Raw genomic sequence first — 26,693 nt, forward strand, 5'->3', positions numbered from 1 at the left:
GCGCTACTCTTACAAATGGGAGAATGGCTAAGCTGACCAATCCAGAAATATACAGCATCTGCGTTAGGCATTTACTGTCCACCTGTGAGAACTCTGAAACTGTGCACTAAGTCCGTCAAAAATGCGTACGCTGTGGCTCACCCAAACAATACAGTGGGTTTTGCTTTTAAGGTGAACACGCAGGCCATTATCCGTTTTTTCTCGCAAAAACTGTTTTTGTCCGTGGGCAGTCAGCTGGCCGGCGCAGCTGCATGCTAACCCACCCTCCACTTTCCAGTGGGCTGGTTGCCTCCGCCAAACAAAAACTCCTGTGGCCATCGTGTCTTGAATGTTTGTGTACGCCAGCCTCAACTTTTTAATCTCGGTGCGCACTTGAGATTTATTTATTAGATTTGAATATCGATTAAATGGATATATGTAAAATTGACTCTACCCTGTCGAGTATGGGCTCGAATGAAAGGTCTTGATAGGCAGAATACGATGGTGAGGTCGGAATATGTAAGAAATGAAGGTCGGAAGACCATGCCACCTTACATTATTTACAAGAGAATGCAAAAAGTGGTAGAAGCCGACATTTGGGAAGGACTATGCGAAGCAATATTGACCCTACAGTTTATCATAGACTGATGGAAGACAAAACTAGCCCCTGCAATGAGATCAAAGATCGTAGCAAAATGTCATGATGCCCTTGTGAGGCTAGGGAAATGCAACAGGGTAAACCTCCTTGGGTCCTTGGTCACCCAGGAATTAATGGCAATGAACAAGCTGATAAGCTGGCCAGGTTAGGTGCGACGACTCCATTTATTGGAGCGGAACCTGTCCTGACGATCACCAAGGCGATGATAAAATCAAAACTGCACAGTGGGATCAATATGTAGGACGTAGAATATTGGACTATGGTTCAAAAACAACAAGCTATTGATGCCAAAGCCATGTTTCCAGACAAGTTCTGTAATCCTGGACTTGAACAGGACACAGATTAAACTCATGGTAGGTCTAATGACCGCCCATGGGAACTTAATGAAGTACCTATACACGATAGGTGTAGAGAAAGATGCCCTTAAATGTAGATTATATGATGAGCTGGATGAGACTGCACCACATTTAATCTTCCAATGAGAAGCGTTATAGGCCAAAAGACGCAGAGTATTAGGTTCCTCAATTCACAAAGAAATGATATCTAATAATGAACAAGTGAAAGGCCTCTTGCTACTGTTTGAAGACACCGGCTGCATTTACTACAATTTCAAGGAAAGACGCAGCAGAATAAACCCAGTTTTGGTGCAGGCAGTAGGCTAACACCACTTTGTCTCCCTGGGCAGGTCAGGTCAAATCAAATGAAGACGAACAAAGGCGTTTTTCTCTGACGGCGGACCTTCTCGTGAAATTTCAGTCACCAACTTTGTCCTCAGAGTATGAAAATATTTTCTGGGATCCCACCTACATTGGCAGATATTATCATCGTAAAAAGATAAGAGAAATCAGAGCCTGCACGGAAAGTTTTAAGTGTTCGTTTTTCCTGCATGCTGTTCGAGAGTAGAACGGTAGGGAAGTAGCCTACAGGCGCTTCGATAAACCCTGTGGCAGGCGCTTAGTTGTGAATTGCAGAGTTATCATGTAGATGTAGATAATTAGCTTTTGTAATAATATGAAATATTGCAAAATGTCCCACCAACATTAATTGTTTTGGAAAAATGAAAACTTTTTTGTTACAACATAAATTAAAGAAGCTTTCATGCCATATCCAAAAATGTGTAATAAAGCTGCTTTCCGAAATATCAGTTTTGGAGAATAACTGTACAATGTGCAGTTGGAGTATTTTCAACATACTGAATTATAATATATAAACGTTCATTACTGTTCAACTAATTTATATTACTTATTTCTGTTTTATGCTTTAAATTGTAGTTTTATGTTTTACATATGGTTTTTTTAATTTACCATATCACATATGAGCACTTTGTTAATTGACAATAATAAATAACTCAATATTTATTTATTTATTCCTTGGGGCCATGTAGGACTGAGCCTGGCTTTTTTCTGATGCCAAATTTCGCTCTTTCGTTCGGAGTGGCGCTGCTTGCGCTCTTCTGACCAGAGGACACCGTGTCTTCTTTTCGGTTTTCGTCTCGGGTTATTCCGTTTGTCACTATCTTCCTTTGGAAAAGAACTCTACCAAAACATCTTCGGGTTTGTTATGTAGCATCTGGAGGTCTTATTTGGTGTTTCTAATCCATGGCATCGTATCACATACAAACTCATTAAAATAATAATAACCTGTAAAGAAATGCTTAAAACAAAACTCATTTTTACACCATACACATTAAATGAACGAAATTTCTACACTTAATACACACGCCGGACAACACAATATAAAACAAAAATAAGCGGTTTTCGAATTGATCCTCTAAATTTACTGATTTGTACCAGCCATATTTCAGTACATTGTTAAACGTTAGTAAAGACAGTTGATTATGTACTAGTGACTGCAGCTTGATTATATTCATTCTCAAACGGAGACTAACATCATAATCTTTCAGCAGAACTAGGTCTGAGAAATCTTCTCACAAATATCTTCCATCATCAATCCCTTTGGGATCACCAGAAGAACAAATTCATTGTCGTCAGATATGATGGTCAAAACGGTTCTTTCTCATTGAGTATCCCCAAGAATTAACAAAAATACAGAGTTTTGTTCCACACTGGGAGAGTCAGCTTCTGTTAAATATCTTTTAACATGGTGCGACGTTAGTTTAATAGATTTCGGTGCCACTACAAGAACATTTGAGACTTCAAAACAGATTCTGGAGTTTTTGATCCAATCTCTCTGTTAGTTTCTTTAAAACTATGAAAGGGGAATTGGCATTGTAGAAAAGCCGTTTTGAGCGCCGTACCTGAGGACAAGGAATTTTTTGATCCGACTATCCCAGAGCGATTGATGTTGGGAGACGTTTTTAAGAAGATATCTCAGACCTAGTTCTGCTGAAAGATTATGATGTCAATCTCCACTTGAGAAATAGTATAATCAAGCTGCTGTTACTAAGGTAGTAAATAAAAAATTCCTTTCGCCAACTTTTCCAGTGTACTGAAATATGCGTGGTACAAATCAAAATATGTAGTGGATCACCCACCACTCATTGAAATCCTGCTAAATTTTATTTGATATTGTGTTGTTCATCGTGTGCTTTATATGAAAAAAAAATTCGTTCGTTTTGTGCACATTGTATGAAAAATTTTATGTTTTATCATTTCTTTACATATTATCGTTGTTGTAATGATTTTGTGTCGTAATAAGGGGTCACTTATTATTTTAAATTAACAAAATAAACATATGTGAGAGGGTGAGCTAAAAAACAAGAAAACATGGATGTAACAGATAAAATAAAAATTCAAAGCATAAAATAAAAATAAGTGGAATAATAATGAACGTTTAGATATTGTAATTAGGTACGTTGTAATACTCCAACAGCACTTTTCAAAAACCGTGCTTTAGAAACCAGATTTCTTACACATGGTTGGATGTGGCGTGAAAGCTTCTTTAATTTAAGTTGTAACAAATGTTTTCCTTCTTCAACATTAATTAATGGTCACGGGGTATTTCGCAAAATTTCATAGTATTACAGAAGTTGATTGTACAGTTTTCAAAACCGTTCGTTACATTTAAACTTTTATAGAAAACAGTTTTTGTATATCATGGTTTCCAAGATATTCCCTTTAAAGTTAATATGCCAAATCATTTTGTAATTTGTTTTACCACCTAAAACTGGCTGAATACGAAAATATACGTATTGCATAATTTTAACCCCTCTGCATTCCTGCTAAATTTCATCAAAAATGGTTCAGATGTCTCTAAGCACTATGGGACTTAACATCAGAGGTCATCAGTGCCTTTGACTTAGAACTACTTAAACCTAACTAACCTAAGGACATCACACACATCCATGCCCGAGGCAAGATTCGAACCCGCGACCGTAGCAGCCGCGTGATTCCGGACTGAAGCGCCTAGAACCGCTCGGCCACAGGGGCCGGCCAAATTTCATCAAGATCGTTTATTTACACCAGTGGAAGTTCCCTTGTTAGTCCAAAATGAATAAGATAGAAAATGTCAACTAATTTGCATTAAAAATTACAATAACATTAAATCGTAAATTTTCAACTTCTGGTTCTTATGACATTATGTGTCATAAAATAAAATCGTAGTGTTGAAAGCTAACAATCATATCAGTGATGTAAAAATTAATTTTTGTGCACTTATTTGAAATTGCAGATGACAGGGAAAACTGCAGTTGCTATACTTTCTATATGCTTAGCGGCTTCAGCTACAAACCAGTGAAGACAACTTATTACATTCCACAATTTAGACAGTGGTAAGTAACGTGAGATTCACAGAGTTGATTATTATAATTTGAGCTTTTCATAGGGGTTTTGCTGTCACAAGTTAACCAGAATTTGAATACAGCTTGCTTGAGATTTTAGTTTCTACCACGTGCTTGGTGTTGAAGAATTTCTAGTTTGTATTCTTCTAACAATGGCTGCCGATTATTCACTTCGTGGCACCATTTCCCTGGCTTCAATACAAAGAGTAACCAGGGGTATTCGCATTTCATTAAAAAGTCCTTGATCCTATGCATAAGATGTGAGATTTCGTATTTTTGGCTCATGTGCCATATTCATGACAAATTGGATGCCCTGATTTTTCGAGATTGTTTTAGGCAGGTAACTTTCCTGCATACATTCGTATTTTCAAAACATGAGAAGTAGCACTACCGCAGAATATTCCTATTTTCATCCCGTAATTTGAGAGTTTTCTCTGTATGTATTGTTTCAATAGACGACATCTGTGGAAAGCAACCAGATGCTGATATTTTGTTACATTTGTTTCAGAGTTATACATTTTTGAAATTATTTCCAGTCACTCGTGTCTTAGAACTCTTATAGTTGCTAAGTTGTCATTTGCTACCAATGTTTGTACATGTCGTGAACTTCTAAACATATAGATCCAAGGGACACAAGTGTAACAGTTTAAACTATAACGGGAGAGAGATAACTATTCTTTTCATTTGCGGCATGAGCTATGCACGACATATAGAAATGCAACGTCATCAGATTTCGACCACTAGCATTTAAATACAAGTATAAAAAATTCATGCAAAAACAAATTCCTTTCCGGGGTCATAATGATCCAAAGTTAGGTATAAGGCCCCTTTAATTCAAATGGCATGATCATGTCAAAGCAATATAGGTGCTACACCAGCATGTTTTATATTGTTGTTTGTTGCCACTTATTCTTTAGGATCAAGGAACACATGACGTTGCTCTAGAGTTTTGCTGAGTTTAGTCAACGCATATCTATTTTTTTAAATTAAAATTCTCGTTGTCTCACTAATACTCCATTGCAGATGATCGATATGTGAAACTTGCATGTTTTAGCCACTCCTTTTTTATATGTGTTGCGGCCTAGTGTATTCTAGTGTTAACTTTCAGACAAGAAATATGTTTCTAGACGGTTAGGTGATAGCCTTCCATCACTTAACATGCCTCTCCTAGTGTCCAACTACTTTACACAGTGATTACGTATTTACACACACAACCTACCTATACCTCTGCAAACATACTCCGCGAACCACCGTACAGTGCATGATGGGGGGTAGCCTGTGCCACCGCTAGTCGCTTCCTTTCCTGTCCCACTCGAAAATAGAACGAGGGAAAAGCGACTGTGTGTGTATGCTTCCTTACAAGCCCTAATTTCTCCTATCTTACCTTCGTGGTCCTTACAATAAATATACGTTCTACAGCCAAAGTCAAATGCTGGTTTTCTTAATATTCTCAGTAGTGTCCCTCAAAAAGAACGCCCCCTTCCCTCCGGAGATGCTCATTTGAGTTTCTGACGCATCTCCATAATATTTGTGTGTTGTTCACACCTGCCGGTAACAAATCAACTAGTCGGCTTCTGAACCACCCTGACCGCTCATGTGAGATGAGATTAGAATAATACCAGATATTACTATCGTATGACACTGCGGGACATATACATACACAATAAATTTCTAGGTTAGTAAATAAATCTGACGAACAGATTGCAGTACTCACTGCCACTTATGGAAGTCTTACACATTTTTTTGAAATGCTTAGTGTGGGCAGCTGCCCACAGTATATTTTATTTTCAGCCACTTCGCACCACAATCACACGCAATTATGCTGCAGTTACCCCACTTCTGCAAGATGTGGCCATGTCGTCATCGTCTCGTGCAGAAGCAATTGAGTGACGACGATTTGCGATAGGGCCTTCGTCATCAGGTTTTGAATTATGTGGGTTGTTGGTGTCCACTTTCCTTCCAATGTTTTTTGAAATTTTTAGTATCATTGGTTACGTATAAAGGTCGAACCATGTAGGCCAGTGGATCTACAAGAGTATAGCTGGTGGATCGAGGAAAGCGTTATTTACAACTTTCTTACTGAGAGTTTCGTTTCTGAGTTCTGGAGAATCGGTATTGGACAGAACAGGCAACCACTGAAATAGGAGCTGTTCTGACAGCGACAGTAATGGTCTTCGTGACCTCACTCAGATGTACGTCTGTCTTAGTTGTGTGTGCACTCTCTGCTCGTGCAGGGATGCAATACTCAGCAGCTGAGCACACAAGAGAAACTGCAGCATTGCGTAACATGTAGAGAGTGTGCTGTCGTAAGCTTGATCTTTTAGTTCTGACAGCCGTCGTATCATCTGCATACCCCTTTTTTTTTTAACTTGAATCTGATATGTCACATACAAATTAATTAGAATAGGACCAAGTACTGATCCTTGAGGCAGGGATCGCTGTCTGTTAGCTTTTCTATTAAGGGAAAAACAGAAAACCATGAATACAAGAAGATGGTGTTGAGTAAATTTGCTAACTTCTGGCAAGCAATCACATCTACAAATGTCAACATCATGGCTTCTGCCGACCAGTGAGGCCGAGCAGTTCTGGGTGCTTCAGTCTGGAACTGCGCTACCGCTACGGTCGCAGGTTCGAATCCTGCCTCGGGCATGGGTGTGGGGATGTCCTTAGGTTAGGTAGGTTTCAGTAGTTCTAAGTTCTAGGGGACTGATGACCTCAGATGATAAGTCTCATAGTGCTAAGAGCCATTTGAACCATTTTTTCAGGCCTTCTCTCCGTGCTGTATGTAAGCTTCCAGCGGAACTGCAAAAGATGCAGACGGTTTGTGACCGTCTGAAACACATGTTCTACCGCTGCTGTAAGTTCTAGCGCCTGACCACAGCAACTCCGATTGTTTCTCAAGCCATCCCACTGTGCCGGGGTCATTACCTCAGTGGCTGTTGAATGTACCAGGGACAGGCACATATTCCTCCGATCCAATAATATCATTACAGTCTAAAGCAATTGCAAGGAAAAATGACAGAAGCGTAGGCTCTGAACATGTTGAAGTAAATTTTCAAACCCTTACCTGGGGTCCTCGAGTACCTTGTGGAGCGCTTCCAGGACCGACTCCTTGGTGAGTCTGAGCGTGTCCAGCTCGACGGCCGCGCCCTTGGCCACGTTCTTGCGCAGGTTGGCGTACTGGTCCAATAGGAAGGGCACCCCCACCACGGGGACGCCGTGGTACACCGCCTCTGTGGTGCTAAGCATCCCCCCGTGGCTGATGAACACCTTCACGTTCGGGTGCGCTGGAAACGAGGCACCGTTCGACATAGAGCAAGACAAATTCCCAGAAGATGAACAAGTAATTTAAGTATTAATTTGTTTTTGTTTATTGTTTTATCTCCCCTGACTATTAAGGCCTTCGGTCCCTCTTTTACATTGGACCAGGAACAAAAAATACCGAAAAATATTACACTACTGGCCATTAAAATTGTTACACCATGAAGATGACGTGCTACACACGCGAAATTTAACGGACAGGAAGATGATGACGTGATATGCAAATGATTAGCTTTTCAGAGCGTTCACACAAGGTTGGCGCCGGTGGCGACACGCACAACATGCTCACATGAAGAAAGTTCCGACCGATTTCTCATACACAAACAGCAGTTGTCCGGCGTTGCCTGGTGAAACGTTGTGATGTCTCGTGTAAGGAGAAGAAATGCGTACCATCACGTTTCCGACTTTGATAAAGGTCGGATTGTAGCCTGTCGCGATTGCGGTTTATCGTATCACGACATTGCTCCTCGCGTTGGTCGAGATCCAATGACTGTTAGCAGAATATGGAATCGGTGGGTTGAGGAGGGTAATACGGAACGCCGTGCTGGATTCCAACGGCCTCGTATCACTAGCAGTCGAGGTGACAGGCATCTTATCCGCATGGCTGCAACGGATCGTGCAGCCACGTCTCGATCCCTGAGTCAACAGATGGGGACGTTTGCAGGACAACAACCATCTGCACGAAGAGTTCGATGACGTTTGCAGCAGCATGGACTATCAGTTCGGAGAGCATGGCTGCGGTTACCCTTGACGCTGCATCACAGACAGGAGCACCTGTGATGGTGTACTCAACGACGAACCTGGGTGCACGAATGGCAAAACGTCATTTTTTCGGATGAATCCAGGTTTTGTTTACAGCATCATGATGGTCGTATCTGTGTTTGGCTATATCGCGGTGAACGTGCATTGGAAGCGTGTATTCGTCATCGCCATACTGGCGTATCACCTGGCGTGATGGTATGGGGTGCCATTGGTTTCACGTCGCGGTCATCTCATGTTCGCACTGACGGCACTTTGAACAGTAGACGTTACATTTCAGATGTGTTACGACCCGTGGCTCTACCCTTCATTCGATCCCTGGGAAACCCTACATTTGAGCAGGATAATGCACGACTGCATGTTGCAGGTCCTGTATGGGCCTTTCTGGATACAGAAAATGTTCGACTGCGGCCCTGGCCAGCTCATTCCTTAGATCTCTCACCAATTGAAAACGTCTGGTCAATGGTGGCCGAGCAGCTGGCTCGTCACAATACGCCAGTCACTACTCTTGATGAACTGTGGTATCGTGTTGAAGCTGCGTGGGCAGCTGTACCTGTAGACGTCATCCAAGCTCTGTTTGACTCAATGCCCAGGAGTATCATGGCCGTTATTACGGCCAGAGGTGGTTATTCTGGGTACCGATTTCTCAGGATCTATGCACCCAAATTGCGTGTCAATGTAATCACATGTCAGTTCTAGTATAATATATTTGTCCAATGAATACCCGTTTATCATCTGCATTTCTGCTTGGTGTAGCAATTTTAATGGTCAGTAGTGTACAATACATTTTCAATATTTACGAAGACTCGCATTTCAGTTATGTAGTGGACTGACAAGGCAGCCAGTCCACAGTGACGGGTAACCGAAAGGCACGCGTACACACACGCCGACTGGCGTTAAGTCTGAAACAGGATACGTGATGAAAGCTATAAAGAAAAGAACGGAGCTTCTCGTATACTTAACTTTAATTCATTGTGGCACATTTCTCTTGATAATACAAGTGAGACTCTCTCCAGATATGGTTAATGCGCCTTGCTAGGTCGTAGCCATGGACTTAGCTGAAGGCTATTCTAACTGTCTCTCGGCAATTGAGAGAAAGGCTTCGTACGTGTAGTCACTAGCAATGTCGTCCGTACAACTGGGGCGAGTGCTAGTCAGTCTCTCGAGACCTGCCGTGTGGTGGCGCTCGGTCTGCGATCACTGCCAGTGGCGACACGCGGGTCCGACATGTACTAATGGACCGCGGCCGATTTAAGCTACCACCTAGCAAGTGTGGTGTCTGGCGGTGACACCACAAGTTATATACTTCTGAGATATTACTTACAGGATAATAATCACTGTAGCTGTTGTATTCTGTATGAAGACAGATTTGATGCGGCTTGTCTACCCTGTGCAAGCCTCTCCATCACTGCAATCTACATTCACTTCAACCTGCTCACCTTATTGAAGCCAAGGCCTTTCTCTACAATTTCTTTCGCCCTCCCCTTCTCCACCCCTCCCCGCCCCACCGCTCTCCCGCTGATTCTGAGGTGACGATTTCATGACGTCACAGCGTTGTTCAATCATTTTTCTCCCAATTCGGCTCAGTATCCCTCATCATGTATTCGATCTACCAATCTAATCTTCTGCAATCTTCTGTAACACCAGCCTTAAGTACTATTTTCATCTGAATTGTTTATCATACATGTTTCCGTTCTGTACAATGATTCACTCTAGACAAATAACCTCATGAAACGTTTCCTAGAAGTTAAATTTATATTTGATTTAACAAATTTCTATTTTTCAGATTCTTCTTTACTGTTGTTGGCCTACATTACGATTCTCTCTGCTTTGGCCATCATCATTGTATTGCGGGCGAAATAGCAAAACCCATCTACCACGTATGATCCAGTTCACTCATTACGTAATTATGTAGTAGCACTACAAACCATTACTCTTGTTTTAACTTTGTCAAAGCTTATCTTATAGCATGTTTTCAAGATTCTATCCGTTCCGTTCAACTGATCTATACCCTCCGGCGACAGAGAGATTTACAATGTCATCACCATACTGTATGTTTTTTATTTCTTCTCCCTGTACTTTAATTTCCTTTCCCAATTTCTCCTCCATTTTCTTTTGCTTGCTCAATGTAGAAACTGAATAATATGGGGGATATGCTGTCATCCTGTATCACTGCCTTCTCGACTACAGATTTCCTTTAATGACTTTAGACTCTTATATCTGTTGTCTGGTTTCTACTTTAGACTCTTATATCTGTTGTCTGGTTTCTGTACAAGTTGCAGGTTACCTTCACTCTCTGTATTTTGTCTGTCAACAGAAATAATAATATTAGACCATAAAAATATTAAAGAATAAAATTATGATGAAATAGCGTGTATTAAGTATGACTACAGTACTAATTAGTTTACACTTTTGAGGAAACATTTAATATCATGAGGATTCCAAGATATGATGACAGAGGAGGAGACTGCAAAGAGAGTCAGCTGACACGGGGAATGTAAATGGACCTTTAGTCGGAGGGATCCTTCGAAGATTCCTTTTAGAAGTAAGTGCTTTCTGGCTGCTGGGAAGACGCTGAGAGTCATACAGTTAGTAAAATATGTCAGTTATTTTGGGCAGTGGTGGGTAGACAACTTCATAATCTGCACTCTACTGATGCTACGTAACCAATTCGTGCAATTGATTCTCTGACAGTATTAAAGGTTACAGGCTAAAGGAAAAATCCTTTGGAACCAATCGTTAAATCTGTCTGGGAATCGATAGTTAGTGCCTTTGTGTTTTGGTCAGGTAAAGACGACGGCAAGGAGAAATGCTTATTTAGATAACCAATAGGAACCAGAGACTCAGCAGTAGATTTGGCTTTGCATAATATCCTTCTGCTCCCACAAGTGATACGTCAAACGTTAGTGACACATTCAGAACAGCAGTGGAACGGTAGTTTCGAGATACGATTGAAATATGAAAGAGATGGCAGGTCCTGTGTTAAGTGCCTCGTTAATTTATTCCGAGCTCGAAACAGAAATATTTTAATCCCTCGTCCAGAATATGTTGAAGTTTATCGAAAGGGAAGTAGCCATTTTGTCAAGTCACTTTGACTTGATCATACCTGCAATGTGAAGTGTACTATAGGCTATCTTCTCCCCAACACTACCTTCTCGGTACTCACACAATGCAGACTGCGGTTGAACTTCAGTGGTTTAGAAGGGAAGTTTTCCCTATTTCATAACACTAATATATTCAACAAAACGTTTAGGTATATCTCCTCTCAATGGAGTCAATGCGAAACCGGCACTTTCTTATCCCCAATTTCAAGGCATCCTGTCACACGACTGTTCTTAAAGAGAAGTCATATAACCCCTGAAAAGAATAGCTGGAAAGAAACACCATCGCAGACTGACCGCCAATGTAATGATATCCAATCTATTACTCCCATAATACCATGGACTGGGCGTGCGACATTCTCTATCTGACGTCGAAGATAAGGCTGCATTTCCAAAACGAAAGCTTCTTCATTCATTTCCGCATAATAGGCGATAGAGACTTCTCAACCTATTAGTGCGACTCAACACCAGAGTCGGTTTCATCCCGTTTTTCTGTTCTGTATTATACACTGAAAAGCCAAAGAAACTGGTACACCAGCTTAATAGCGTGTAGAGCCCCGTCGAGCACTCAGAAGTGCCGCAATACGACGTGGCATGGACTCGAATAATATCTGAAGTAATGCTGGAGGAATTGTGACCATGAACCCTGCAGGGCTGTCCATAAACCGGTAAGAGTACGAGATGGTGGAGATCTCTTCTGAACAGCACGTTGCAAGACGTCCCAGATACGCTCAATAACTTTCATGTCTGTGGAGTTTGGTGGCCAATGGAGGTGTTTAAACACAGAAGAGTGTTCCTCGAGCCACTCTGTAGCAATTCTGGACGCGCGCGGTGTCGCATTGTCCTGCTGAATTATCCAACTCCATCGCAATGCACAATGAACACGAATGGATGCAGGATGCGTATGTACGTGTCACCTGTCAGAGTCGTACCTAGACATATCAGGGGTCCCATATTGCTCCACCTCTCCACACCATTACGGAGTCTGCACCAGCTTGGACAGTCCCCTGCTGACATGGAGGGTCCATGTATTCATGAGGTTGTCTACATACCCGTACACACCCATCCGCTCGATACAATTTGAAAAGTGACTCGTCAGACCAGCCAACATGTTGCCAGTCATCGACAGTCCAATGTGGATGTTGACATGCCCAGGCGAGGCGTAAAGCTTGTTTCGTACAGTCATCAAGGGTACACGAGTGGACATTCGGCTCCGAAAGCCCACATCGATTATGTTTCGTTGAATGGTAGGCGCGCTGGCACTTGTCGATGGCCCACCATTGAAATCTGCAGCAATATTCAGAAGGGTTGCACTTCTGTCATGCTGTCTCTTCAATCGTCCCTGGTCCCGTTTTGTAGGATCTTTTTCTGGCCGCATCGATGTCGGTGATCTGACGTTTTACCGGATTCCTGACGTTCACGGTACACTCGTGAAATGGTCGTAGGGGAAAATCCTCATTTCATCGCTACCTCGAAGATTCCGTGTCCCATCGCTCGTGTGCCGACTATAACACCACGTTCAAACTCACTTAAATGTTGGTAACCTGCCATTGTAGCAGCAGTAACCGATCTGACAAGTGTGCCAGACACTTGTTGTCTTATATAGGCGTTACCGACCATAGCGCCGTATTCTGCGTGTTTACATGTCTCTGCATTTGAATACGCATGCCCACACCAGTTTCTTTGGCGCTTCAGTCTATAGCCCGAAAGCAGTACTGTTTTTTTATTATTTGTTTACAAAATGGAATATGTTTTTTTGAAACTCACTGAGTTCGTCTACAATCACCGTAGCCTCTTATCACCATATTAAGTATCTGTTGTTTAAATAATTTTGTAATTGTTACGAATGTAATGTTGGGGTCAATATGACCCAATAAGAAATGTTTTTATTCTATCGTGTGACTTTAGTACCTTTTCTTGGATTTACTGTCTTGTTACAGGCCCATGCCTTTAATGATTTAATTTCACATAATAATGCATGTATTTCGAGCAGCTGACTTCTTTTGAGTTGATGCTCGCATGAAATCACCTTGACAGAGGGCCAACTGAGCTACCCAAGCACAACTCACGCCCCATCCTCACAGCTGGAAACATCCCCCAAGCTGTGGCTAAGCCAATTCTCCGCAATATCTTTTCTTCCAGGAGTGCTAGTTCTGCAAGGTTCGCAGGAGAGCTTCTGTTAAGTTTGGAAGGTAGGAGACGAGGTACTGGCAGAAGTAAAGCTGTGAAGACGGGGCGTGAGTCGTGCTCGGGTAGCTCAGTTGGTAGAGCACTTGCCCGCGAAAGGCAAAGGTCCCGATTTCGAGTCTCGGCCCGGCATACAGTTTTAATCTGCCAGGAAGTTTCTTCTGCATATAGTGTTCACCCCCCTGTGTGTGAGACATAGTTACTGTCTTATTGACTCAGACGGAATGAAATTCGCAATGACTTTATGCCCTGTTATCAAGATATCGACTTATCCCGTTTCTATCCTTGCTAACAAGGGAACCTCCCCATTGCACCCCCCTCAGATTTAGTTGTAAGTTGGCACAGTGGATAGGCCTTGAAAAGCTGAACACAGATCAATCGAGGAAACAGGAAGAAGTTGTGTGGAACTATGAAAAAAATAAGAAAATATACAAACTGAGTAGTCCATGCGTAAGATAGGCAACATCAATGAGTATGTGAGCTCAGGAGTGCCGTGGTCTCGTGGTGTGCGTGAGCAACTGTGAAACTAGAGGTCCTTGGTTCAAGTCTTCCCTCGAGTGAAAATTTTAATTTTTTATTTTCAGACGATTATTATCTGACAAACTCTTATGTTTTCATCGCTTTTTTGGGAGTGATTATCACATCCACAAGAAAACCTAAATCGGGCAAGGTAGAAGAATCTTTTTACCCATTCGCCAAGTGTACAAGTTAGGTGGGTCGACAACATATTCCTGTCATGTGACGCACATGCCGTCACCAGTGTCGTATAGAATATATCAGACGTGTTTTCCTGTGAAGGAATCGGTTGGCCTATGACCTTGCGATCAAATGTTTTCGGTTCCCATTGGAAAGGCACGTCCTTTGGTCTACTAATCGCACGGTTTTGCGGTGCGGTCGCAAAACAGAGACACTAAACTTATTACAGTGAACAGAGACGTCAATGAACGAACGGACAGATCATAACTTGGCGAAAATAAAAAAAGTAAACTTTTCACACGAGGGAAGACTTGAACCAAGGACCTCTCATTCCGCAGCTGTTCAAGCTAACCACTGGACCACGGCGCTCCTGAGCCCACACTTTCCTTGATGTTGCTCATCTTGCGCCATGGACTACTCACTTTGTATATTTTCTAATTTTTTTCATAGTTCCACACAACTTCTTCCTGTTTTCTCGATTGCTCTGTGTTCAGTTTTTCAAGGCCTATCCACTGCGCCAACTTACAACTAAATCTGAGGGGGATGCGATGGGGAGGTTCTCTTGTAAGTAAGCGCTGAAACTGCGCTGCAAAGTCACAATTCATCCACAGCCAACCAACGTTTATAATTTGATTTCGATACCCCTTTGAACATCAGTTTGTGACCAGTTTGCGTAATTCTTTCGTGGTCTGTCTTTCTTTCTTTCTTTTTCTTTTTTGTCTTAGAGTGTATTTTAACATCGAAAATAAATTTAAGTGTTAGGAAATCATTTGTTAAAGAAACTCGCTGGAACATTAAAGGAAGGCCATAAAGCTCGAGACGGGACGAGACTGGGAGCCATGGAATTCTGGTGAAGCAGAAGAGTATTGGCAATTAGATAGGTAAAGCACGCAATGAATGAAGAGATACTGAATTTAAACGGGAGGAAAAGGCTTTAAGGCACAAATAATTTGCAGAAAAGAAAGGCTGTGCGTCCTGAGGCGTCTAGAAATGGTTAATCTGGGAATAGGCAGAAGCTTGGAGGCTTAAATTTATTGACGGACACAAGGATTTCAGTACTGTAAGTAGGTTCAAAGTGCAGGGTACGGTGTTAACACAGCGAGGAAAGGCTAGCGCAGGGCAGACCAGCATACTGAGCGGCCTGTGACGGTCACAGCGAGAATGCGCAATAGTAACTTATATGGATTTAGAGGACGAAAAAATACCTAAGAAATGGTCCGGATTGCGAAAGAATTGAGTTCCTCAATATTACAGTGTGGAGCACGAAATGTGTTACTAATTGTTTCTTTCACAACTTACGACGCACATTAGATCTCCCACTGGGATCTCTACAGCAGTACCAGCAGAGCTTGGAAAAACAAATGAGTTACGAAATGACGTGTAATTCACGATACTGCCGCTAGGAGACCAGAAAGCACCAATGACTGACAATGGAAGACTGACGACACAGCAACGATCGGCAATTGTGTTACTTTTTCATGAAACGAAAAGCCTTGTTGTGACTCAGAGGCGTTTTCGACAACATTTTAACACACGATGGGTCCCTTGCAAGAAGACCATCCACAGGTTGTACGATAAATTTGTACAGGAAGCAACAATATTGGAAGCGAAGCGACCTCGGCCTAAGCCTGTTTCTTCGCCGGAGAATATTGAGTTGCTGTCCCGGGAAATCGTGTAGAAAGGCAGCAGTGAAACTGGGAATATCCAGACGCTCCGTTCAACGCATTCTTAAAAGTGACCTCCGTATGTACCCATACAAGATGACCTGAGCACAGAAGCTCACTGAAGAACACAAGCAGCAGAGACTACCGTTTGCTCAGTGGGCGGAGGATAGGGAAGAAACTCTCAACAACGTTTGGTTTTCAGACAAGGCGCATTGTCATTTAGACGGTGTGGTTAACAAACAAAATGTACACTTTTGGGCCACTGAAAACCCACAAGTGCTTCATTAACGACAACATTATGCTCCGAGGATTACAGCGTGGGCAGCAATTTCCAGTCACGGACTTATTGGACCCTTTTTCTTTGAAGAAACTGTGAACAGCGAGCGTTATTTGAGCATGCTTCGCAATAGCTTCATTCGACAGCTTCTTGCTACTGCCTTGCCCTTCAACAGGCAGTGGTTCATGCAAGATGGAGCAAGGCCACATACTGCAGACACTGTGTCGGAGTTTTTATACGAGCATTTCGACATGCGGATCATTTCACTCAGGTTTCCAGGTCGCTTCAATGATGGACAAAATTGGCCCCCCCAATAGTTCAGACGTCAATCCATGTGACTTTTTTCTTTGGGGTTACCTAAAGGAAAAAATTAATGGAGTTCAGAAGACTTATTCTTCAAGCTTGCAGTGAAATTACGGAATACATGTGCCGTAGGTTAATCACTAACATCAGTGTTCCTTCGAAGGAAGTTAGGAAACGAAATGGTGGACATATTGAGCATGTGCTGAGTTAGAACAAATCTCCATGGACGGCTCTTCATTGTAGTATACGTTCCTTTCAGATTCTATTGACAATAATGTTTACATTCAAAAACAAAATGGTAACACATTTCGTGCGCCACCCTGTATATGGTTAGTAATGCAAGACTTTTTCTGAAAGCAAGTTGGTTTCATTTAGGATTACAATACACCATGTTATTCCCAACTCTTTTAGCTACAAAACGCTGTTTTTGAACCTACATCTACATATATACTCCGCTAGCCAACAAGTGGTGTCTGGCGGAGGGCATAATTCGCGCTAAAGTCATATTTCTCCCCGTCTGTTCCACTCGCGGATCGCGTGAGCGAAAAACGGCTGTCTGAACACCTCAGTACGAGCTCCAATTTCCCTTATCCTTGAATGGTGATCATTGCGCGATTTGAAAGTTGGTGTAATAATACATGCTCTACATCCTCGGCGAAGATCGGATTTCGGAATTTAGTGAGCAGCCATTTCCGCTTAGCGCGCCATCTATCTGCAAATGTGTCCCACTTCAAACTTTCCATGAGATTTGTAACGGTCTCGCGATTTCTAAATGTACCAGTCACGAATCTTGCCGATCTTCTTTGGACTTTCTCAATCTCTTGAGTCAGACCCAACTGGTGAGGGTCCCATACAGACGAACAATATTCTAAGACTGGACGAACTAACGTACTGTAAGCTGTTTCCTTTGTTGAAGGACTGCATCGCTTCAGGATTCTAACAATAAACCGCAATCTAGAGTTCGCCTTTCCCGTTACTTGTGTAATCTGATCATTCCATTTGAGATCATTTCGAACAGTCACACCCAGATACTTGACGGATGTTACCGCTTCCAAAGACTGGGCATTTATTTTGTACTCGTACATTAATGGGATTTTCTCCTTGTTATACGCAGTAGGCTACACTTACTAATACTGAGAAATAACTGCCAGTCACTACACCACGCATTATATTTTCTGCTAATCCTCAACGATTTGTTCACAACTTTCGTGTGATACTACTTTCCTGTAGACTACAGCATCATCGGCAAACAGTCTAATGCCGCTATCAATACCATAAACCAGATCGTTTATGTAAATCGTAAAAAGCAGCGGACCTATTACGCTGCCCTGGGGCATATATATTGGTTATGAACTGTAGATTGAAACTGAAGAAACTGCAAAAAGGTGGGAATTTAAGGAGATGGGACCTGGATAAACTGAAAGAACCAGAGGTTTTAGAGAGTTTCAGGGAGAGCATAAGGGAACAATTGACAGGAATGGGGGAAAGAAATACAGTAGAAGAAGAATGGGTAGCTCTGAGGGATGAAGTAGTGAAGGCAGCAGAGTATCAAGTAGGTAAAAAGGCGAGGGCTAATAGAAATCCTTGGGTAACAGAAGAAATATTGAATTTAATTGATGAAAGGAGAAAATATAAGAATGCAGTAAATGAAGCAGGCAAAAAGGAATACAAACGTCTCAAAAATGAGATTGACAGGAAGTGCAAAATGGCTAAGCAGGGATGGCTAGAGGACAAATGTAAGGATGTAGACGCTTGTCTCACTAGGGGTAAGATAGATACTGCCTACAGGAAAATTAAAGAGACCTTTGGAGAGAAGAGAACCACTTGTATTAATATCAAGAGCTCAGATGGCAACCCAGTTCTAAGCAAAGAAGGGAAGGCAGAAAGGTGGAAGGAGTATATAGAGGGTTTATACAAGGGCGATGTACTTGAGGACAATATTATGGAAATGGAAGAGGATGTATGAAGATGAAGTGGGAGATAAGATACTGCGTGAAGAGTTTGACTGAGCACTGAAGGACCCGAGTCGAAACAAGGCCCCGGGAGTAGACAACATTCCATTAGAACTGCTGTTGGCCTTGGGAGAGCCAGTCATGACAAAAATCTACCATCTGGTGAGCAAGATGTATGAGACAGGCGAAATACCCACAGACTTCAAGAAGAATATAATAATTCCAATCCCAAAGAAAGCAGGTGTTGACAGATGTGAAAATTACCGAACTATCAGTTTAATAAGTCACAGCTGCAAAATACTAACGCGAATTCTTTACAGACGAATGGAAAAACGGGTAGAAGCGGACCTTGGTGAAGATCAGTTTGGATTCCGTAGAAATGTTGGAACACGTGAGGCAATACTAACCTTACGACTTATCTTAGAAGAAAGATTAAGAAAGGGCAAACCTACGTTTCTAGCATTTGTAGACTTAGAGAAAGCTTTTGACAACGTTAACTGGAATACTCTCTTTCAAATTCTGAAGGTGGCAGGGGTAAAATACAGGGAGCGAAAGGCTATTTACAATTTGTACAGAAACCGGATGGCAGTTATAAGAGTCGAGAGGCATGAAAGGGAAGCAGTGATTGGGAAAGGAGTGAGACAGGGTTGTAGCCTCTCCCCGATGTTATTCAATCTGCATATTGAGCAAGCAGTAAAGGAAACAAAAGAAAAATTCGGAGTAGGTATTAAAATTCACGGAGAAGAAGTAAAAACTTTGAGGTTCGCCGATGACATTGTAATTCTGTCAGAGACAGCAAAGGACTTGGAAGAGCAGTTCAACGGAATGGACAGTGTCTTGAAAGGAGGATATAAGATGAACATCAACAAAAGCAAAACGAGGATAATGGAATGTGTTCGAATTAAATCGGGTGATGCTGAGGGAATTAGATTAGGAAATGAGACACTTAAAGTAGTAAAGGAGTTTTGCTATTTAGGGAGTAAAATAACTGATGATGGTCGAAGTAGAGAGGATATAAAATGTAGACTGGCAATGGCAAGGAAATCATTTCTGAAGAAGAGAAATTTGTTAACATCGAGTATAGATTTAAGTGTCAGGAAGACATTTCTGAAAGTATATATACAAAGACAGTAACTTGTTCTCGAAAGAACAGTTATTGTTGATGACCGTGCAGCTTTTCTCTGAAATAAATGATGACTAACTGACAACCTCAGCTGCTGATAGGTGTTGTTGTTATACCTCCATGTGGACAGCTGAAAATGTGTGCCCCGACCGGGACTCGAACCCGGGATCTCCTGCTTAAATGGCAGACGCTCTATCCATCTGAGCCACCGAGGACACAGATGAATAGCGCGACTGCAGGGACTTATCCCTTGCACGCTTCCCGTGAGACTCACATTCCCAACTGTCCACAATTCTACTTATGTATTGTACCTTTATAGACATTTGCCCACCCACTCATTACTCGCGCACGCGCTGGCGATTCCCGTAAGAGTTAGGGCAACCTGTGCGCATTCGCACAGACAAAGGTCAATGGCTGGGTAGCCTTTAACTATATATACAAAGACAGTAACTTGTTCTCGAAAGAACAGTTATTGTTGATGACCGTGCAGCTTTTCTCTGAAATAAATGATGACTAACTGACAACCTCAGCTGCTGATAGGTGTTGTTGTTATACCTCCATGTGGACAGCTGAAAATGTGTGCCCCGACTGGGACTCGAACCCGGGATCTCCTGCTTACATGGCAGACGCTCTATCCATCTGAGCCACCGAGGACACAGATGAATAGCGCGACTGCAGGGACTTATCCCTTGCACGCTTCCCGTGAGACTCACATTCCCAACTGTCCACAATTCTACATATGTATTGTACCTTTATAGACATTTGCCCACCCACTCATTACTCGCGCACGCGCTGGCGATTCCCGTAAGAGTTAGGGCAACCTGTGCGCATTCTCACAGACAAAGGTCAATGGCTGGGTAGCCTTTAACTATATATACAAAGACAGTAACTTGTTCTCGAAAGAACAGTTATTGTTGATGACCGTGCAGCTTTTCTCTGAAATAAATGATGACTAACTGACAACCTCAGCTGCTGATAGGTGTTGTTGTTATACCTCCATGTGGACAGCTGAAAATGTGTGCCCCGACCAGGACACGAACCCGGGATCTCCTGCTTACATGGCAGACGCTCTATCCATCTGAGCCACCGAGGACACAGATGAATAGCGCGACTGCAGGGACTTATCCCTTGCACGCTTCCCGTGAGACTCACATTCCCAACTGTCCACAATTCTACATATGTATTGTACCTTTATAGACATTTGCCCACCCACTCATTACTCGCGCACGCGCTGGCGATTCCCGTAAGAGTTAGGGCAACCTGTGCGCATTCGCACAGACAAAGGTCAATGGCTGGGTAGCCCCGGTCGGGGCACACATTTTCAGCTGTCCACATGGAGGTATAACAACAACACCTATCAGCAGCTGAGGTTGTCAGTTAGTCATCATTTATTTCAGAGAAAAGCTGCACGGTCATCAACAATAACTGTTCTTTCGAGAACAAGTTACTGTCTTTGTATATATAGTTAAAGGCTACCCAGCCATTGACCTTTGTCTGTGCGAATGCGCACAGGTTGCCCTAACTCTTACGGGAATCGCCAGCGCGTGCGCGAGTAATGAGTGGGTGGGCAAATGTCTATAAAGGTACAATACATATGTAGAATTGTGGACAGTTGGGAATGTGAGTCTCACGGGAAGCGTGCAAGGGATAAGTCCCTGCAGTCGCGCTATTCATCTGTGTCCTCGGTGGCTCAGATGGATAGAGCGTCTGCCATGTAAGCAGGAGATCCCGGGTTCGTGTCCCGGTCGGGGCACACATTTTCAGCTGTCCACATGGAGGTATAACAACAACACCTATCAGCAGCTGAGGTTGTCAGTTAGCCATCATTTATTTCAGAGAAAAGCTGCACGGTCATCAACAATAACTGTTCTTTCGAGAACAAGTTACTGTCTTTGTATATATAGTTAAAGGCTACCCAGCCATTGACCTTTGTCTGTGCGAATGCGCACAGGTTGCCCTAACTCTTACGGGAATCGCCAGCGCGTGCGCGAGTAATGAGTGGGTGGGCAAATGTCTATAAAGGTACAATACATATGTAGAATTGTGGACAGTTGGGAATGTGAGTCTCACGGGAAGCGTGCAAGGGATAAGTCCCTGCAGTCGCGCTATTCATCTGTGTCCTCGGTGGCTCAGATGGATAGAGCGTCTGCCATGTAAGCAGGAGATCCCGGGTTCGAGTCCCGGTCGGGGCACACATTTTCAGCTGTCCACATGGAGGTATAACAACAACACCTATCAGCAGCTGAGGTTGTCAGTTAGTCATCATTTATTTCTGAAAGTATTTGTATGGAGTGTAGCCATGTATGGAAGTGAAACATGGACGATAAATAGTTTGGACAAGAAGAGAATAGAAGCTTTCGAAATGTGGTGCTACAGAAGAATGCTGAAGATAAGGTGGGTAGATCACGTAACTAATGAGGAGGTATTGAATAGGATTGGGGAGAAGAGAAGTTTGTGGCACAACTTGACTAGAAGAAGGGATCGGTTGGTAGGACATGTTTTGAGGCATCAAGGGATCACAAATTTAGCATTGGAGGGCAGCGTGGAGGGTAAAAATCGTAGAGGGAGACCAAGAGATGAATACACTAAGCAGATTCAGAAGGATGTAGGTTGCAGTAGGTACTGGGAGATGAAGAAGCTTGCACAGGATAGAGTAGCATGGAGACCTGCATCAAACCAGTCTCAGGACTGAAGACCACAACAACAACTGGGGCACACCTGAAGTTACGCTTGTTTCTGTTGAAGTTACTCAGTTAATGACGACGTACTGATCCCTGTCTGTTAGAAAACTTTCTATCCAACTGCATATGTCATCGGATAGACCGTAGGCGCGCTTTTCGGAGCAAGCGAGAGTGCGGAACTGAGTCGAACGCCTTTCGAAAGTCGAGAAATATGGCATCGAACTGGGAGCCGGTATCTAGAGCATGTTTTATATCATGCACAAAGAGGGCCAGCTGTGTCTCGCATGACCGCTGTTTCCTAAAACCGTGCTGGTTTCTACAGATGAGCTTCTCAGAGTCTAGAAAGGTCATTATGTCTGAACACAAAATATGTTCCATAATTTTGCAACAAATTGATGTCAGTGAAATTGGCCGGTGATTATGTGCATCCGATTTTCTACCCTTGCTATGAGCCGGCCGCGGTGGTCTCGCGGTTCTAGGCGCGCAGTCTGGAACCGTGCGACTGCTACGGTCGCAGGTTCGAATCCTGCCTCGGGCATGGATGTGTGTGATGTCCTTAGGTTGGTTAGGTTTAAGTAGTTCTAAGTTCTAGGGGACTGATGACCACAGCTGTTAAGTCGCATAGTGCTCAGAGCCATTTTGAACCTTGCTATGACCTGGGCCTTCTTGCAGTCCCGTGGAACTTTCCTCTGTTCCAATGATCTCTGATAGATGATGGATAGGAATGGTGCTATATTTGTAGCATAGTCAACATAAAATCTTACGGGGATACCCTCTGGGCCAGATGCCCTCCTTGCGTCTATGGATTTTAACTGTTTTACAATCCCAGATACACTAAACACTATGTCAGCCATCCTTGCGTTTGTTCCATAATTGAAAGGAGGAACGGTGCTGCAGTCCTTTATCGTAAACGAGTTTTTGAAAGCTAGGTTTAGAATTTCGGCCTTCTGTTTATCATCAGTTTCATTACCCGTACTGTCAGCAAGAGAAGGTATTGAATTATTTTTCTTTTTTTTTAAAAAAAATTTTTATTCTATCCAATTGTTTCTTACATCATAACCCACCACCTTATACATTAGTGGGTCTTCAATCTACATTACATTTGTTAGTATTAGCAGCATTTATTCTTCTATTTCTAGTATTAGTAAGCTTACTTGCTACAGGAAATTATAAGTTAGTTACTTAATGGGTAAGATCTAGTGTCTAGACTTAATTAACTAATCTAGGGGCTACTTCCTGCAGCGTTACAGGCGTGCCAGTTATTGCATATAAACCTACTATGTGGCCGTGCTAATCCCAGTGAGCATGCCCCTGGCACCGGGCTGGCCTTTTAGAAGACGCTGCAGGTTCTGTTTGAGGTATTCTTTCTATTATCTACATAGGGTTAGATAACTACTAAGTCACTATCTGTGCGCAATGTCAAATTTGGGTGTTAGCGCTCCCTCCCCCTGTTCCAGAGCGTGGCGGATTATTGAATTATTTTACGTACGACCAAAATTTTTTGGGTTTATTTTTAGAATCTGCAGATAAAATATTGCTTTCAAAGATTCTCAATATCTTTGTGTCCCGCGGTGAATGCTTGGAGCTGACTATGAAGATATTCATTAATGACACTTTTATTTGCTTTCCCAACAAGACAACCCTACGCTGTTTCATGGTTTTCTGTTGCAACTTCCACTGACATAGAAGCCACAACGACATTATGGTCACTAATAAACTACTGGCCATTAAAATTGCTACACCAAGAAGAAAGGAAGATGATAAACGGGTATTCATTGGACAAATATATTATACTAGAACTGACATGTGATTACATTTTCACGCAATTTGAGTGCATAGATCCTGAGAAATCAGTATCCAGACCAACCACCTCTGGCCGTAATAACGGCCTTGATACTCCTGGGCATTGAGTCAAACAGAGCTTGGATGACGTGTACAGGTACAGCTGCCCTTGCAATTTCAACATGATACCACAGTTCATCAAGAGTAGTGCCTGGCGTATTGTGATAGCACAGTTCAAGAGTAGTGACTGGCATATTGTAACGAGCCAATTCTTCGGCCACCATTGACCAGACGTTTTCAATTAGTGAGAGATCAGGATGATGTGGTGGCCAGGGCAGCAGTCAAACATTTTCTGTATCCACAAAGGCCCGTACAGGACCTGCAACATGCGGTCGTGCATTATCCTGCTCAAATGTTTCCCAGGGATCGAATGAAGGGTAGAGCCAGGGGTCGTAACACATCTGAAATGTAACGTCCACTATTCAAAGTGCCGTCAATGAGAACAAGAGGTGACCGAAACGTGTAACCAATGGCACCCTATACCATCACGCCTGGCGATACGCCAGTATGGCTATGAAGCATACACGCTTCCAATGAGCATTCACCGCGATGTCTCCAAACACGGATGAGACCATCATGATGATGTAAACAGAACCTGGATTCATTCGAAAAAATGACGTTTAGCCATTCGTGCACCCAGGTTGGTCGTTGAGTACACCATCGCAGGCGCTCCTGTCTCTGACGCAGCGTCAAGGGTAACCTCAGCCATGGTCTCCGAGCTGATAGTACGTACTGCTGCAAACGTCGTCGAACTGTTCGTGTAGATGGTTGTTGTCTTGCAAACGTCCCCATCTGTTGACTCAGGGATCGAGACGTGGCTGCACGATCCGTTACAGCCATGCGGATATGATGCCTGTCATCTCGACTGCTAGTGATACGAGGCCTTTGGGATCCAGCACGGCGTTCCATATTACCCTCCTGAACCCACCGATTCCATATTCTGCTAACAATCATTGGAACTCGACCAACGCGAGCAGCAATGTCGCGATACGATAAACCGCAATCGTGATAGGCTACAATCCGACATTTATCACAGTCGGAAACGTGATGGTACGCATTTCTCCTCCTTATACGAGGTATCACAACAACGTTTCACCAGGCAACGCCGGTCAACTGCTGTTTGTGTATGAGAAATCGGTTGGAAACTTTGCTCATGTCAGCACGTTGTAGGTGTCGCCACCGGCGACAACCTTGTGTGAATGCTCTGAAAAGCTAATCATTTGCATATCACAGCATCTTCTACCTGTCGGTTAAATTTCGCGTCTGTAGCACGTCATCTTCGTGTTGTAGCAATTTTAATGGCCAGTAGTGTACATGCACCGTGCATGTGTGTGACTAGCAGTCATTCCTCGCCACGGGGCACCGCTATCGCGTGAACGGATTTATACCGATGGTCTGGCGGTGGTCATAATGTTCTGGCTAATCACTGTATATGTCTGAAAGAAATCTGCCTCTGTGCAGACGACTTTTTGCAAGAAGGCAATATCAAATTCATTTTTTCAAAGAAATTTCCCCAAAATGTTCATATTTTTTCGTTTCTAATCCCGCAAATATTTCACGTTACAAACGTAAACACTTTTCCACTTTCCACGCAGCTAATAGTTAATATTTTCTAACCTCTTCATATGTGTTATTACTTTGTTCTGTTTGTTCGCAATCAATCTTTCCTGCGTTTTTGTGTTGTTCTTCCTGCTCCTCTTCCTCATTCCTCATTTTATGGCGTACCACTGTTAAATTTGGTTTGACCTCAATCTTTGACTGTTTTGCTCCACTTTTGTGTTTGAGCGACTTATGATTCCCCGTGATTTTCTCTGTGTCGTTAGCAGTGCGCTCAGCTAGTTGGTCAGTGACAGTGACAGTATGCAGGGTGATTCAAAAAGAATACCACAACATTAGGAATTTAAATCTCTGCAACGACAAAAGGCAGAGCTAAGCACTATCTGTCGGCGAATTAAGGGAGCTATAAAGTTTCATTTAGTTGTACATTTGTTCGCTTGAGGCGCTGTTGACTAGGCGTCAGCGTCAGTTGATGCTAAGATGGCGACCGCTCAACAGAAAGCTTTTTGTGTTATTGAGTACGGCAGAAGTGAATCGACGACAGTTGTTCAGCGTGCATTTCGAACGAAGTATGGTGTTAAACCTCCTGATAGGTGGTGTATTAAACGTTGGTATAAACAGTTTACAGAGGATGGGTGTTTGTGCAAAGGGAAAAGTTCTGGACGGCCGAGAACGAGTGATGAAAATGTAGCACGCATCTAGCAAGCATTTGTTGGCTGTTCCCTCAGCTCGAACAAGAAGCACAACAATTCATATTTCAGCAGGATGGAGCGCCACCACATTGGCACTTATCTGTCCGTAACTACCTGAACGTCAACTACCCGAGGCGATGGATCGGCCGCCAGGCAGCCCGT

At 42.9% G+C, this 26,693-nt stretch overlaps 1 protein-coding gene and 1 non-coding gene across 2 annotated transcripts in view; both read right to left on the minus strand.

Annotated features, from left to right (window-relative positions):
- Positions 1-26,693, minus strand: part of LOC126210534 (UDP-glucosyltransferase 2-like) — a 706,192-nt gene that overhangs the window by 5,270 nt on the left and 674,229 nt on the right. The gene's annotated exons all lie outside the window — the stretch shown is intronic.
- On the minus strand, positions 19,901-19,974 carry Trnak-uuu (transfer RNA lysine (anticodon UUU)). Its single transcript has one exon. It is a non-coding gene; the product is annotated as a tRNA-Lys (tRNA).

The sequence above is a fragment of the Schistocerca nitens genome, chromosome 10 (assembly GCF_023898315.1).
Source record: "Schistocerca nitens isolate TAMUIC-IGC-003100 chromosome 10, iqSchNite1.1, whole genome shotgun sequence".
NCBI classification, from domain to species: domain Eukaryota; kingdom Metazoa; phylum Arthropoda; class Insecta; order Orthoptera; family Acrididae; genus Schistocerca; species Schistocerca nitens.